Here is a 13,294-nt window from a genome sequence, read left to right on the forward strand (position 1 = left end):
CGCCCTTCCGCCGACACAGTTACACAACGCCGCCGTAACTTGCGGCGCAAATTCTTTCAGGATACGGAAAATATGCTGTAAGTTACAGCGGCGTAGTGTATCTGAGATACGCTACGCCGGCCGTAAAAATGCGCGGAGGTACGTGGATCTGGCCCTATGTGTGGCCCTTTGGTGGTGTCAGGGGCCACATTTGAGGCTCCCTTCAGCTTTTAAGTTGACAACCACTGGCTTAGAGGATGAATGGGACTGGATTTTTCTGCCAGAGGATGTGTTGGTACAACTTGGAATTTAGAGCAGGTGGCAAGGTCACCAAAACCCTTCTGATCACCACACACTGGAGCATCAGTATACAAAACTCTTTTACTGAAACTCTTCATTGAAAAATCGATAACTCATTCTCATTTTTTCTTGCTGTAATGTTGACCTGCTGGCTTCAAAATTTTGAGTACCTAACACAGAACAAGAAGATAAGGAGCTAATATTCTGAATTTATGGATCTGTTTACTTATTCTAAGTCAGAAGATAAAAATAACTAAGGCCATAGGGTCAACTAGGTAGCCAGGCAACTAGCGTTTTCAAATGGAGGTCCGCAATGACAGCTCCCATGTTACTATAAGGAAAGGTTTATTTAACAAGAGCGTACTAACAGTATGTAATTTGTTCACAACTTCCCTGTGTTTTTTTTATAATGCTGTGAAAAGATGATAATAAATTCAGATATAAAAATAAGTAAATAAAAGCAGTATGGTATTAATTATGTATGTGGTTTGTTGTCTTTGTTTTTTAAATTTGCTTGATCGATATGATGCACAGCTTCTGGTCAAAGTCTTATGCGGCGTACACACGACCGTTTTTCATGATGAGAAAAATTTAATTTTTTAAATTGGTCATTAAAAACGACCGTGTGTAGGCTCCAGAGCATTTTTGTTGTCGTGAAAAATGGGCATTAAAAATTTAGAACATGCTCTAATTTTTCGCGTCGTTTTTTCACATCGTTGTTTTTCATGTCGTGAAAAATGGTCGTGTGTAGGCTTTAACAACAGGAAAAAAACGTGCATGCTCACAACCAAGTTATGATACGGAGCACTCTTTCTGGTAAAACTAGCGTTTGTAATGGAGATAGCACATTTGTCACGCTGTAACAGACTGAAAAGCACGAAGACTGAAAAGCGCGAATCGTCTCTCACCAAACTTTTACTAACACAAAATCAGCAAAAGCAGCCCAAAGGGTGGCGCCATCCGAATGGAACTTCCCCTTTATAGTGCCGTTGTACGTGTTGTATGTCACCGCGCTTTGCGCGAGCATTTTTTTTCACGATCGTGTGTATGCAAAGCATGTTTGCCAAGAATTACGTAGAGAAAAACGTTGTTTTTTCTAGGACAGAAAAAACGGTTGTGTGTACGCGGCATTAGGCTCGGTTCACACTGCTGCGCTTTGATATGTTGAGAATTTGTTTCCGTTTTTTGTCCTGTGTGACGTGCGAATTTACTGCAAATTTATCGTGATTTTACCATGAATTTCAAGAGTTGGACACAGCTGCAATTGATGTTCTAGCCAATGTAATCATGTTAATGTCTAATGTAAAAAAAAAAAAAAAAAAAGATGTTGACTTCCTGTTTTTTGTGGAGAGTATTTTGGTGGAATTCGCACATATCTGAACCAACAATGTGATTCCAGAATGATTTACATTGATGTCTATGGAGACTAAGGGCCTGATCCACAAAAGGGATACGCCGGCGTATCTACTGATACATTAAGGAAAAATAGCGTCGGGAGCATGCGCAGTACGTCCGGCGCGGGAGCGCGCCTAATTTAAATGGAACTCGCCCCATTAGATTAGGAACGCCTTGCGCCGGACGGATTTAAGTTACACCGCTCAAAATTTCTAGGTAAGTGCTTTGTGGATCGGGCACTTAGGTAGAGATTTTGCGGCGGTGTAACTTAAACGGGAAAAATTAAGTTACGCCGGGTTTTTGTGGATCAGGCCCTAAATTCGCAATGCAACGAACAGCATATCTAGTTTTTTTTAATTCATCGCATTCGTTATCAACTTGCACCAGTGTGAACCGGCCCTTAGTGACCAGACCAATTCTTGAAGTTTTGTCATGCACCACTTTATTTAGTAATTACTGTTTAACCGTTTTGCATACCTACTAATGCCTCTGTCAGCAAGCTTTTGTTCTCATAAGGCAGGATTAGCATTTCTAGCAGCAATGTTCCTTTAAAGCACATGTGTCAAACACAAGGCCCATGTAGGGTGATCACATTTCCAAACTACCATTCAGGGACACCCCCCTTCCCAAAAATCAGCTTGTGCTGTAACGAATCACAGCACAGTGATTGAACACGAGGCGGGATTTATGATTTCTCCAATCACAAACAGGGGGTGGGGATTGTGTTCCTCCAGGCATTCCCGGCCAGGACAAGTACTGTCAGTGAGTAAAGCGGTGATGGAGCGGCATTTTTTGGGGACATCAGATTGGCCCGGGGTGGTGTCTGTGTCAGTTTCATTCAGGGACACTGTATTGTCCTGGAATGAAGGTGCCCGGGACAGACCTGCAAAATGCGGGACTGTCCCGGGCAATCCGGGACACGTGGTCACCCTAGGCCCATGGGCTGAATCCAGCCTGCCAGACCATTTTATGTAGCCCTAGCACCTCTCCTGCAGCAACGGTATCCCCCTTGTCTCTGCCCCCACATTGTCTCAGCAGTCATCAGCAGAGAGGAGAACAGAACTTCTTTCAGATTTCCTGCACCTCTCTGTACAGCCACAGCACTCCCTCACCTCCACCATCCCTGGTCTTAGCATTCGGCAGCTAACTCCAGCCCTCCTCTGGTCCTCCTTCAGACCCTGCACTTTCTGCTTCCCAGCTTCGCCCCTACCTTCCTGGCAGCTGCACAAGGTAAAGGGGGTGCACTGTGATGTAAGAGAGGTGGGGGGCCCTTGACTTTTGATGGTGGGGGACTCTTGATATCTAATGTAAGGGGGGTGGGGTGATCTGGACATCTGTTTATAATTATTATGGGAATAACACACTTCTATGGCAGTTAAAAAAGAGGGTTGCACTCTGCTGGTATCATCAGCAGGATACTTTATTGGAGACTTATCAGACAGAACACCATTTTTCACAACACGATAAACAAGAGAGAAGTTGATTTATAATGTAATCTGGAGAACTCGAGTTAGGCCTCGTACACACGATAGGATAGCCAGAGGACAACGGTCTGAAGGACTGTTTTCATCGGTCAAAACCGATCATGTGGGCCCCATAGGTTATTTAACCTTCGGTTAAAAAAATAGGAACTTGCTTTAAAATTTAACCGATGGACGCCTAACCGATAGGTCAAAACTGATCGTTAGTATGCAAAAGCATCGGTTAAAAACCCGCGCATACTCAGAATCAAGTTGACGCATGCTTGGAAGCATTGAACTTCATTTTTTTCAGCACGTCGTTGTGTTTAACGTCAGCGCGTTCTGACACGATCGGTTATTTAACCTATAACCATGTAGGCACGACGGACCATCAGTCAGCTTCATCGGTTAACCTAAGACAACGGTCCTTCAGACCGTTGTCCTCTGGTTAACCTATCGTGTGTACAAGGCCTTAAGCCTCGTACACACGACTGAGAAACTCGACGGGCGAAACACATAGTTTTGCTCGTTGAGTTCCTTGTTAGGCTGTCGAGGATCTTGGCGAGCCAAATTTCCCCATTCCCGTCGAGGAAAAAGAAGACATGCTCTCTTTTTGGCTCGACGAGATCCTCGACAGTTTCCTCGTCGAAAAGTGTACACACGACCGGTTTCCATGGCAAAAAAAAAAAAACAGCACGTTTCTTGCTGGTTTTTGCCGAGAAACTCGGTCGTGTGTACGAGGCCTTAGACATGACATTGAAAAAACTGTCACAATAACAAAGAAATAATGATTTGAATCTCAAGCACTACATGCTTTATAAATAATTTAAAGAATTATGATCCAAGGACAGAACCCTGTGGAATTAAACTTTTAGCTTTTTAGAGCATTGAGAGTATGAAGAATTGATCACAACTCCCTGGATGATGTAGATTAATAAATAAAAATAACTGCACTCAGCTCTGTAAGTACTCAAGGATGAAAACTGTATAGGTCAGTTTGTTTTCTAATCAGATATGAGCCATATTAAAGGTAAAGTGAAACTGAAGTCTAAAAAAATGCTTGGAGGTCGAGGATATATGACAGACGACACTGTGTATGCCTCTGCCAAAAAACTCCTAGTTTTTCCCAGCAAATGTTTTGCTGAGCATGTGTAGTGCCAGTGCATGTGTCAGTCAAGCTGGGTGTCTGGGATAATATAACTTCAGCAAACGTCATCAGCTGCTGCCCAATGTCCAAAGTAAGAAGACGCTGTTCCAGTGTCATAAAAGATGGTGTCAACTGGAAGATAACAGTGAGCATATATCTGTCATTAATGGAGGAGAACAGGCTGAGAGGTAAGTCTGCCATGATATGCATACAGCACTTGAACATTATAGCAAAGTATTCCCCCCCAGCTGGCAAATTTATGTCTGTTTTTAGACACTGTGGTGGATTTTCTATTATGTCAGTATCAGAATAGCACTGTACTGTCTCCGTGTATGAGGTTCGTCATGCTCAGACCATGGGGGTAGATCCACGTACAACGGCGCATTAATCCGTCGAGCGTAGCGTATCTAAGATACACTACGCCTGCCGTAACCAGTAATTAGTGCATATTTATAGCACTGCTCACTGTATAAATGGGAATGGTCCCAAAAATGTGTCAAAAGTGTCCGATGTGTCCGCGGTAATGTCCCAATAAAAATCACAGATCACCACCATTACTAGTAAAAAAAATAAATAAAAAAAATGTCATAATTCTATCCCCTATTTTGTAGGCACTATGGGCCAGATTCAGGTACCTGCGCTGCGGCGTAACGTATCCCGTTTACGTTACACCGCCGCAAGTTTTCAGCGTAAGTGCGTGATTCACAAAGCACTTACCTGTAAACTTGCGGCGGTGTATTGTATAGACGTCCGGCGCAAGCCCGCCTAATTCAAATGGGGCGTGTACCATTTAAATTAGGCGCGCTCCCGCGCCGGACGTTCTGCACATGCTCCGTTTGTAAATTTCCCGACGTGCTTTGCGCGAAATTACGGCGCCCCGACGTGTTTGTGAATGGCGACGTGCGTAATGTACTTACGCCGTACTTACGCCAAATTTTTTTTTTTTAATTTGACGAGGGAACGACGGCCATACTTTAACATGGCTTGTGTAAAGTTAAGCAATGAAAAAGATTGCTTAACTTTGCGACGGGAAAAAACAACGTTACGCACGCGAGTAGCTTCGTGGATCGCCGTAACTGCTAATTTGCATACCCGACGCTGGAAAACGACGCAACCTCCACCCAGCGGCGGCCGAGGTACTGCATCCTAAGATCCGATGGTGTAAGTCAATTACACCTGTCGGATCTTAGGGCTAGCTATGCGTAACTGATTCTATGAATCAGTCGCATAGTTAGAACGGGCGGATCACAGAGATACGACGGCGTATCAAGAGATATGCCGTCGTATCTCTTTTGTGAATCTGGCCCTATAACTTTTGCACAAACCAATCAATATACGCTTATTGCAAGAATACGTATTGGCCTAAACTGAGAAAAAAAAAAGTTATTTTTTTAAATTGGGATATTTATTATAGCAAAAAGTAAAAAATGTTGGGCCAGATTCAGGTAGATCGGCGCATTTTTAGGTGGGCGTAGCGCATCTCATATGCGCTACGCCGACGTAAAGCAGAGAGGCAAGCACCCAATTCACAATGCAAATGCTCCCAACGTTGCGCCGGCGTAACGTAAAATCGTCGGCGTAAGCCCGCCTAAATGAAAGTAGGTGGAAGGTGGGCGTGATCCATTTAAATGAACAGTGACCCCATGCAAATGATGGGCCGAACGAACGGCGCATGCGCCGTCCCGTGGACGCTTCCCAGTGCGCATGCTCAGAATCACGTTGGAATGAACACCTAAGATACGTCGAATTACTGAACGTAACCTACGCCCAGCCCTATTCACGTAGTACTACGTAAACAACGTAAAATACGACGGCTGTTCCGTCGTCCATACCTTTGCATGGGATGCGCCTCCAATATGTGGAATGACTTTACGCCGGACGTACGCCTTACGTAAACGGCGTAGATTACTGCGACGGGCGCAAGTACGTTCCTTAATCGGCGTATCTCATTCATTTGCATATTCGATGCGTAAATCAATTGGAGCGCCGCTTGCGGCCAGCGTAAATATGCGCCCAAGATACGCCGGCGTAGGAAAGTTAGGTCGGTCGGAGGAAGCCTATTTTCAGGCATATCTAGTTCTATGGGCACGGCGCATAGATACAATGGCGCACATTTACACTTATGCGGCGTATCTGTAGATACGTCGGCGTAAGTGCTACGAGAATCCGGGCCGTTGTGTTTTTTTCAAAATTTACGCTCTTTTTTTGTTTATAGTGTAAAAAATTTAAACCGCAGAGATGATCAAATACCACAAAAAGAAAGCTCTATTTGAGGGGAAAAAAGGGTGCAATTGTCAGTTAAAGCGACAGTGCGGAAAGCTGAAATTTTGCCTGGGCAGGAAGGGGGTATATGTGCCCAGTAAGCAAATGGTTCATATGTATGATCTATTCTCATGGCCTCACATTTGAAGATGTAGCTGCATTTATTGTCATTTTTTTTTACATTAAGACATCCACAACTATGTACCAATTTATGGTCTTGGTTGCACATTTTTATTTAGAGCACTTACATTTTTATGTAGCTTGAGACAATGAGATTTCTCCTTGCCAGTTCGAGGCGATAGGTTGCAGACAGGCTGTCAGCATCACAGAACCAGGTGTTGATACAATGTTGTAAGTTTCCACAGAGGAAATGGAAACAAGCATATTGGCATTATTTCAGCTATGTTACAGGCCTGATTTCTGTCTGACATTTTGAGCAGTAGTTGTACTATACTATATGAGATGACTATAACATTTATACTGACCGCAATGACATGTTGTGCAAGGTGATGAAAGGACTTCACAATGAGCAGTGACATGATATACAGGCCAAAGGGGTCCAAATGCCAGACAATGAAGGCAGCAGTAATATAAGATGACAAGAAGAAAGAAGAAGAGGCATACAGGAATTTGGATGGAATTAGTGAAGAAATACAAACTAAAAACAAAATACCATACGTGGTATTGACCAAGAAATAGTAAATCTAAAGACAGCAAAAAAAGCATATACTGTATATTGTATGTGCAACATTAAAGTGAGTTTTCCTACTCTCATGCAAAAAGACATTCAGCTTTGGTTTAAAGCGGGGTTCCACCCAAAAGTGGAACTTCCGCTTAATCCACTCCTCACCCCCTTACATGCCACATTTGGCATGTCAATTTTTGTTTGGGGGGGGGGGGGGCTTCAGTAGGAGTGGGACTTCCTGTCCAGGGACCAGGGACCGCTTAGGCCAGTGATGGCCAACCTTGGCACCCCAGATGTTTTGGAACTACATTTCCCATGATGCTCACCTACACTGCAGAGTGCCAGAGCATCATGTGAAATGTAGTTCCAAAACATCAGGGGTGCCAAGGTTCGCCATCACTGGCTTAGGCGATACGTCAAATCGCCTACAGTGGCCCCTCCCTGTAGGCGATCACCTGGGACACATGGCAGGTCCCAGGCGATCGCCTGTCCACTCAGGGAGCTCTGCGCCGTTCGCGCATTCGCAGTGAGTGCCCGGCCGTGAAGCCGAAAGCTGTCACGGTCGGGGTGCCCACAGTTACAATGGAGGTGCCGGCAGAGAAGAGGGGGAGAGGGACGAAGCTCCGGGCGGCGCAACGCTGGGCCGTGGAACAGGTAAGTGTATACTTATTTTTTGTAGCTGCTGACTTTTAATGAACATTAAAAAACGTCTGGAACTCCCCTTTAAGCATAGGTCTGTACAGCCTATTGCATTAGGCTGTGCACCCCAAAGCTCAAACACGCATGTCTTATAAATATATGGGGCAATAAACAGTGTCGGTAGAGCAATGGACGATGTCAGTAGTTTATTTTATTTTATTTTTTTCATTATTACATTTTTATAATTGCATTATTTTTTATAATATTTGTATACAATCATTTTTATTTTTTACAAAAAAAATAGGTGCCCCATCAGGGGCTTTGGTGAAATATCAGGGGTCTAAACAGGCCCCTGTTGTCTCACTTTTGAGACAAAGAAAGGGACTGGGGACAGATATTCCCCCGTCTCTTTCTCACAACCAAGCAGCAGGGGGAATCTGGCCAGCACAGGGTGATTAGGGTGTGCCCAGGAACACCTGGCACACCCTGTGCGCACACCAATGGGTTTAAGTCAAATAGAGAATGTTCTGTGACAGAAACAGAATAATAATTTCTGTGATGTATAGAGGCAGCTCCATGGATTCTAGAGCACTGATGAGCATTTATCAACTTAAACAGACCCTGACACCAACTTACAAAATACAGGTAAAAACTTAGGCTAACCAAGTATTGTAAATTCTAACATGTGACATTATATCTTTCCATACACAATGGCCCGGAATCACAAAGCACTTACGCCGACGTATAACAAGTTACACCGACGTAAGTGCAAATGTGCGCCGTCGTATCTGTGCGCAAGACCTACAAACAGAGATGCGCCTAAAACCAGGCTACACCCCGCCGACGTATCTTGCTTACGCCGGCGTAGGGTGGGCGCACATTTAGGCTGGGAGCATGGCGCCGCTTCCATTGATTAGTCATTCAAATATGTAAATGAGGGAAATACAGCGATTCACAAACCTGCGTGCGCCCGACACAGGCTACGAGAGGTGCGCGTAAGTTAAAGTTAAGCCCCATAAACGAGGTGTAACCCAGCAGCAGACATGCAAAGGTCTGCACCAAGGAACACAAGCCGGCCAAGCCAGCGTATTTTACGTTGGACGTGTGTCTGGCTGGGCGTAGGTTACCTTCATGGCGTACACATTGCTCCGGCGTATCTTAGGCAGTTGTTCCAACGTGGTTGTGAGCATGCGCAGGGGGAATGCATCCACGTCACGGCGCATGCGCAGTTCGGTAAACATACTTGTCTGGTGCTCGGACCATCATTTGCATGGGGTCACATCTCATTTGTATGGGTCAAGCCCACTTCCACCTACGCCGGCCTGCGCCTTTGAAACCTAATCCACGTTGGGAGCACTGGCTTCCTGAATTCCATGCTTGCCTCTCTGCGCTGCGTTGGCGTGGCGTACAGCGTTTGCGTTACGGCGGCGTAATGTGCGCCCAACTCTCTGTGAATCTGGGCCAATGTTCTTATTGACTTGCAGTTAGGCCACTGCAGAAAGAGTCAATTCCCTAGCACAGCCCCCTTCCACCTTGAACTTCCTAGCCCTCGCCTTTTCTCGGAGTGTCTAGTCTAGTCTAAATGCTGGCACAGATCCTCCACCCATCCCATCTCCTCTCTACATAACCTTTTACGTATAAGCCAGAGCAGGGCCGGCCTTAGGTGTTCAGGCGCCCTGTGCGAGCTAATCCTGTTGCGCCCCCCCACCTTCACCCCTCACCCCCTGGTCACCTAAACATACACAAATAGGAAACACACAGGGGGACACTTAGGGTTGCCACCTTTTCTTTAAGCTAAACCCGAACATTTTAGTGGTGCACGGCACTGTGCTTGCTTAACCCAACCCATTCACCTGAATGGGGCTGTGCTGCAACCATGTGTAATGCACATGGCTACAGCACTGGGCATGGGTTTTAAGGGTTAAAAACAGGTGGTGAGGAGGCAATATAACGCTTCTTCACCACCTGTCAAATACCTTCAAAACATGATCCACTATGGATCACTTTTCAGAGTGCCCTGCAACTCCATTTACACTTGTGGTTGGGGGGACAGTAAAAATTAGAGGTTGAGCTGTGTTATTACTGCTACCCAACCATTTCCCTCAAGATGAAAAGCCAGCAGAGGGGGATGTACACTTGCCACAGCCAAAATGCTTTGCATCACAGTGCGGCAAAACATGTCTGCACTGTTGGGTTCAGCAAGCAGTATTGCCTGCCGAATGTGGCCCATTCAAGTTAATGGGCCACATGTGCAATGCATTAAATTGCAGGGCAATACTGTGGGGTTTAAACAGGCGCCTGTCAAATGCCCTCTAAAGAGCAATACAAATGTGTATTGCTCTTCAGAGGGCACTACATGTGTAAATGAGCCGTAAGGCTGTTCAGCCATTCCATTATATTCTGTGGAATCAGCTGGGGGCCAGGGGAAGGAACAAGACTATTTAACCCCTGGGCAGGCAGAGTGACAGAAGGGGGCAGGATGATAGGGGAGGCAGGCAGAGTGACAGAAGGGGGGCAGGCAGAGTGACAGAAGGGGGCAGGATGATAGGGGAGGCAGGCAGAGTGACAGAAGGGGGGCAGGCAGAGTGACAGAAGGGGGCAGGATGATAGGGGAGGCAGGCAGAGTGACAGAAGGGGGGCAGGCAGAGTGACAGAAGGGGGCAGGATGATAGGGGGGGCAGGCAGAGTGACAGAAGGGGGGCAGGCAGAGTGACAGAAGGGGGCAGGATGATAGGGGAGGCAGGCAGAGTGACAGAAGGGGGGCAGGCAGAGTGACAGAAGGGGGCAGGATGATAGGGGAGGCAGGCAGAGTGACAGAAGGGGGGCAGGCAGAGTGACAGAAGGGGGCAGGATGATAGGGGAGGCAGGCAGAGTGACAGAAGGGGGGCAGGCAGAGTGACAGAAGGGGGGCAGGATGATAGGGGGGCAGGCAGAGTGACAGAAGGGGGGCAGGATGATGGGGGGGCAGGCAGAGTGACAGGAGGGGGTCAGGCAGTGTGACAAGAGGGGGGGCAGGCAGAGTGACAGGAGGGGGGGCAGGCAGTGTGACAAGAGGGGGGCAGGCAGTGTGACAAGAGGGGGGGCAGGCAGAGTGACAGGAGGGGGGGCAGGCAGTGTGACAAGAGGGGGGGCAGGCAGTGTGACTGGAGGGGGTCAGGCAGTGTGACTGGAGGGGGTCAGGCAGTGTGACAGGAGGGGGTCAGGCAGTGTGACAAGAGGGGGGGCAGGCAGTGTGACAAGAGGGAGGGCAGGCAGTGTGAAAGGAGGGGGATCAGGCAGTGTGACAGGAGGGTGTCAGGCAGTGTGACAAGAGGGGGGCAGGCAGTGTGACAAGAGGGGGGTCAGGCAGTGTGACAGGAGGGGGTCAGGCAGTGTGACAAGAGGGGGGCAGGCAGTGTGACAAGAGGGGGGGGGCAGGCAGTGTGACAAGAGGGGGGTCAGGCAGTGTGACAGGAGGGGGTCAGGCAGTGTGACAAGAGGGGGGGCAGGCAGTGTGAAAGGAGGGGGATCAGGCAGTGTGACAAGAGGGGGGGAAGGCAGTGTGACAAGAGGGAGGGCAGGCAGTGTGAAAGGAGGGGGATCAGGCAGTGTGACAAGAGGGGGGGAAGGCAGTGTGACAAGAGGGAGGGCAGGCAGTGTGAAAGGAGGGGGATCAGGCAGTGTGAAAGGAGGGGGATCAGGCAGTGTGACAGGAGGGGGGGAAGGCAGTGTGACAAGAGGGGGGGCAGGCAGTGTGAAAGGAGGGGGATCAGGCAGTGTGAAAGGAGGGGGATCAGGCAGTGTGACAGGAGGGGGTCAGGCAGTGTGACAAGAGGGGGGCAGGCAGTGTGACAGTAAAGGGCAGGATGACAGGAGCACCTGTGGAGTGGACACACTACTCTTTGCAGGACACTGTATTTTGCTGGCACCGGGCCTGACTCCCGATCATCACATACAACACAGAGGTGATAGCAAAGAATCCTAGGAATTCCCCCCTCTCTGGCTGTCCCCCCTCCCTCCTCAGGTCAGTGTTTTTCTTACCCAGCCAAGTATCGTAGATGTAGCTGATTCTGCAGCTGGTCTCCTGCACGGTCTGTGTCTGGTCAGCTGTCTGTGTGATAAATGACATGCTGATCGGCCGATCATGGAGCTCCCATCCCCGATCCAGCGCGCTTCTCCAATTCTCCACTGATACCCGAACACAGACAGGGCACTGCTGGCCAGACTCTTTCTTCTATAGCGGTCTCCTCCTTTGTAAAGTTTTCCAGGGTTTTGAGTCCCCTCACCATTGCCTGCGAAGTCGGCAGGATACTATAGAACCAACGAGGAGGAGGGAGGGAGGGGAACAGTGTCTGACACTTCGGCGGGACGGCGCCCCCCGTCTGCAGCGCCGGGGTGCTGCTAAGCAGTGACCCGGCCGCCCCTGCCTGTGATGAATGATGATGATCATTCATCAACTGACTGCGAGTTTGCGACTCACATTCTGCAAACTGTGACGGCCGCATGGCGCCCTGTTGCTTATGGCGCCCTGAGCGACCGCACAGCCCGCACACCGCAAAGGCCGGCCCTGAGCCAGAGGAGTAGCAAAGCTAAATACTAAGAAGTATCACACCAATGACAGCTTGGAGTCTGCAGGGGCTGCTGATATGGCATTTAAAGTGGTGGCATCCAGGGCATTTGGATGCCTACACAATGGAAACTTCTACAGTTAAATAACATGAATAGAATATATATATATATATATATATATATATATATATATATATATATATATATATATATATATATATATATATATATATATAAACACATATATATCCCTATTGGAAAATTGTTGTTGAAGTATTTTTTATTTCAGCTTTTCGCTCTGCATCTAAAAACCAAATAAATAGGTTTGGCTGGATTTGGACATAAAACAAATGTTCTACAGTATCTGCAACCAGTATAGTGGGAGTAAGTTCAAATTAATACTGTGGTGGCATTAATTGGTTGTAACATGATTGCTGATATTTGTATTATCTACAGGCAGTATAGTCTTTTAACATAAAAGCCACAGTATAGAGTATTGCAAATGTGTTCATTTAATAATACAAAAGTATGGGTTAGCTGTGGCATATCATAGGATCAGGTGTGTTATGCTAGAGTTTCAAGAAATACAATTTTGATGGCTCCTCAATGCCTGTGTTTTCCAACATATGTGGTGGTTTCATCGCCTAACCCAGGTGTAGGCAACCTTTGCCCTCCAGCTGTGGTGAGACATTGCAAGACCCTGACAATCACAGGTATGACTCCTAGAGGCAGATGCATGATGGGATTTGTAGTTTGCCTACTACTGCCCTAACCAGTGGTGTATTTAGGTTTTGTGCTGCCCTAGGTAAGACAAAAATCAGGCGTCCACCACCCATCATCTAAATTTCTCCCCATCGGTCAGCTTCCTCCAAATGGATG

The sequence above is a fragment of the Rana temporaria genome, chromosome 7 (assembly GCF_905171775.1).
Source record: "Rana temporaria chromosome 7, aRanTem1.1, whole genome shotgun sequence".
In the NCBI taxonomy this organism is placed as follows: Eukaryota; Metazoa; Chordata; class Amphibia; order Anura; family Ranidae; genus Rana; species Rana temporaria.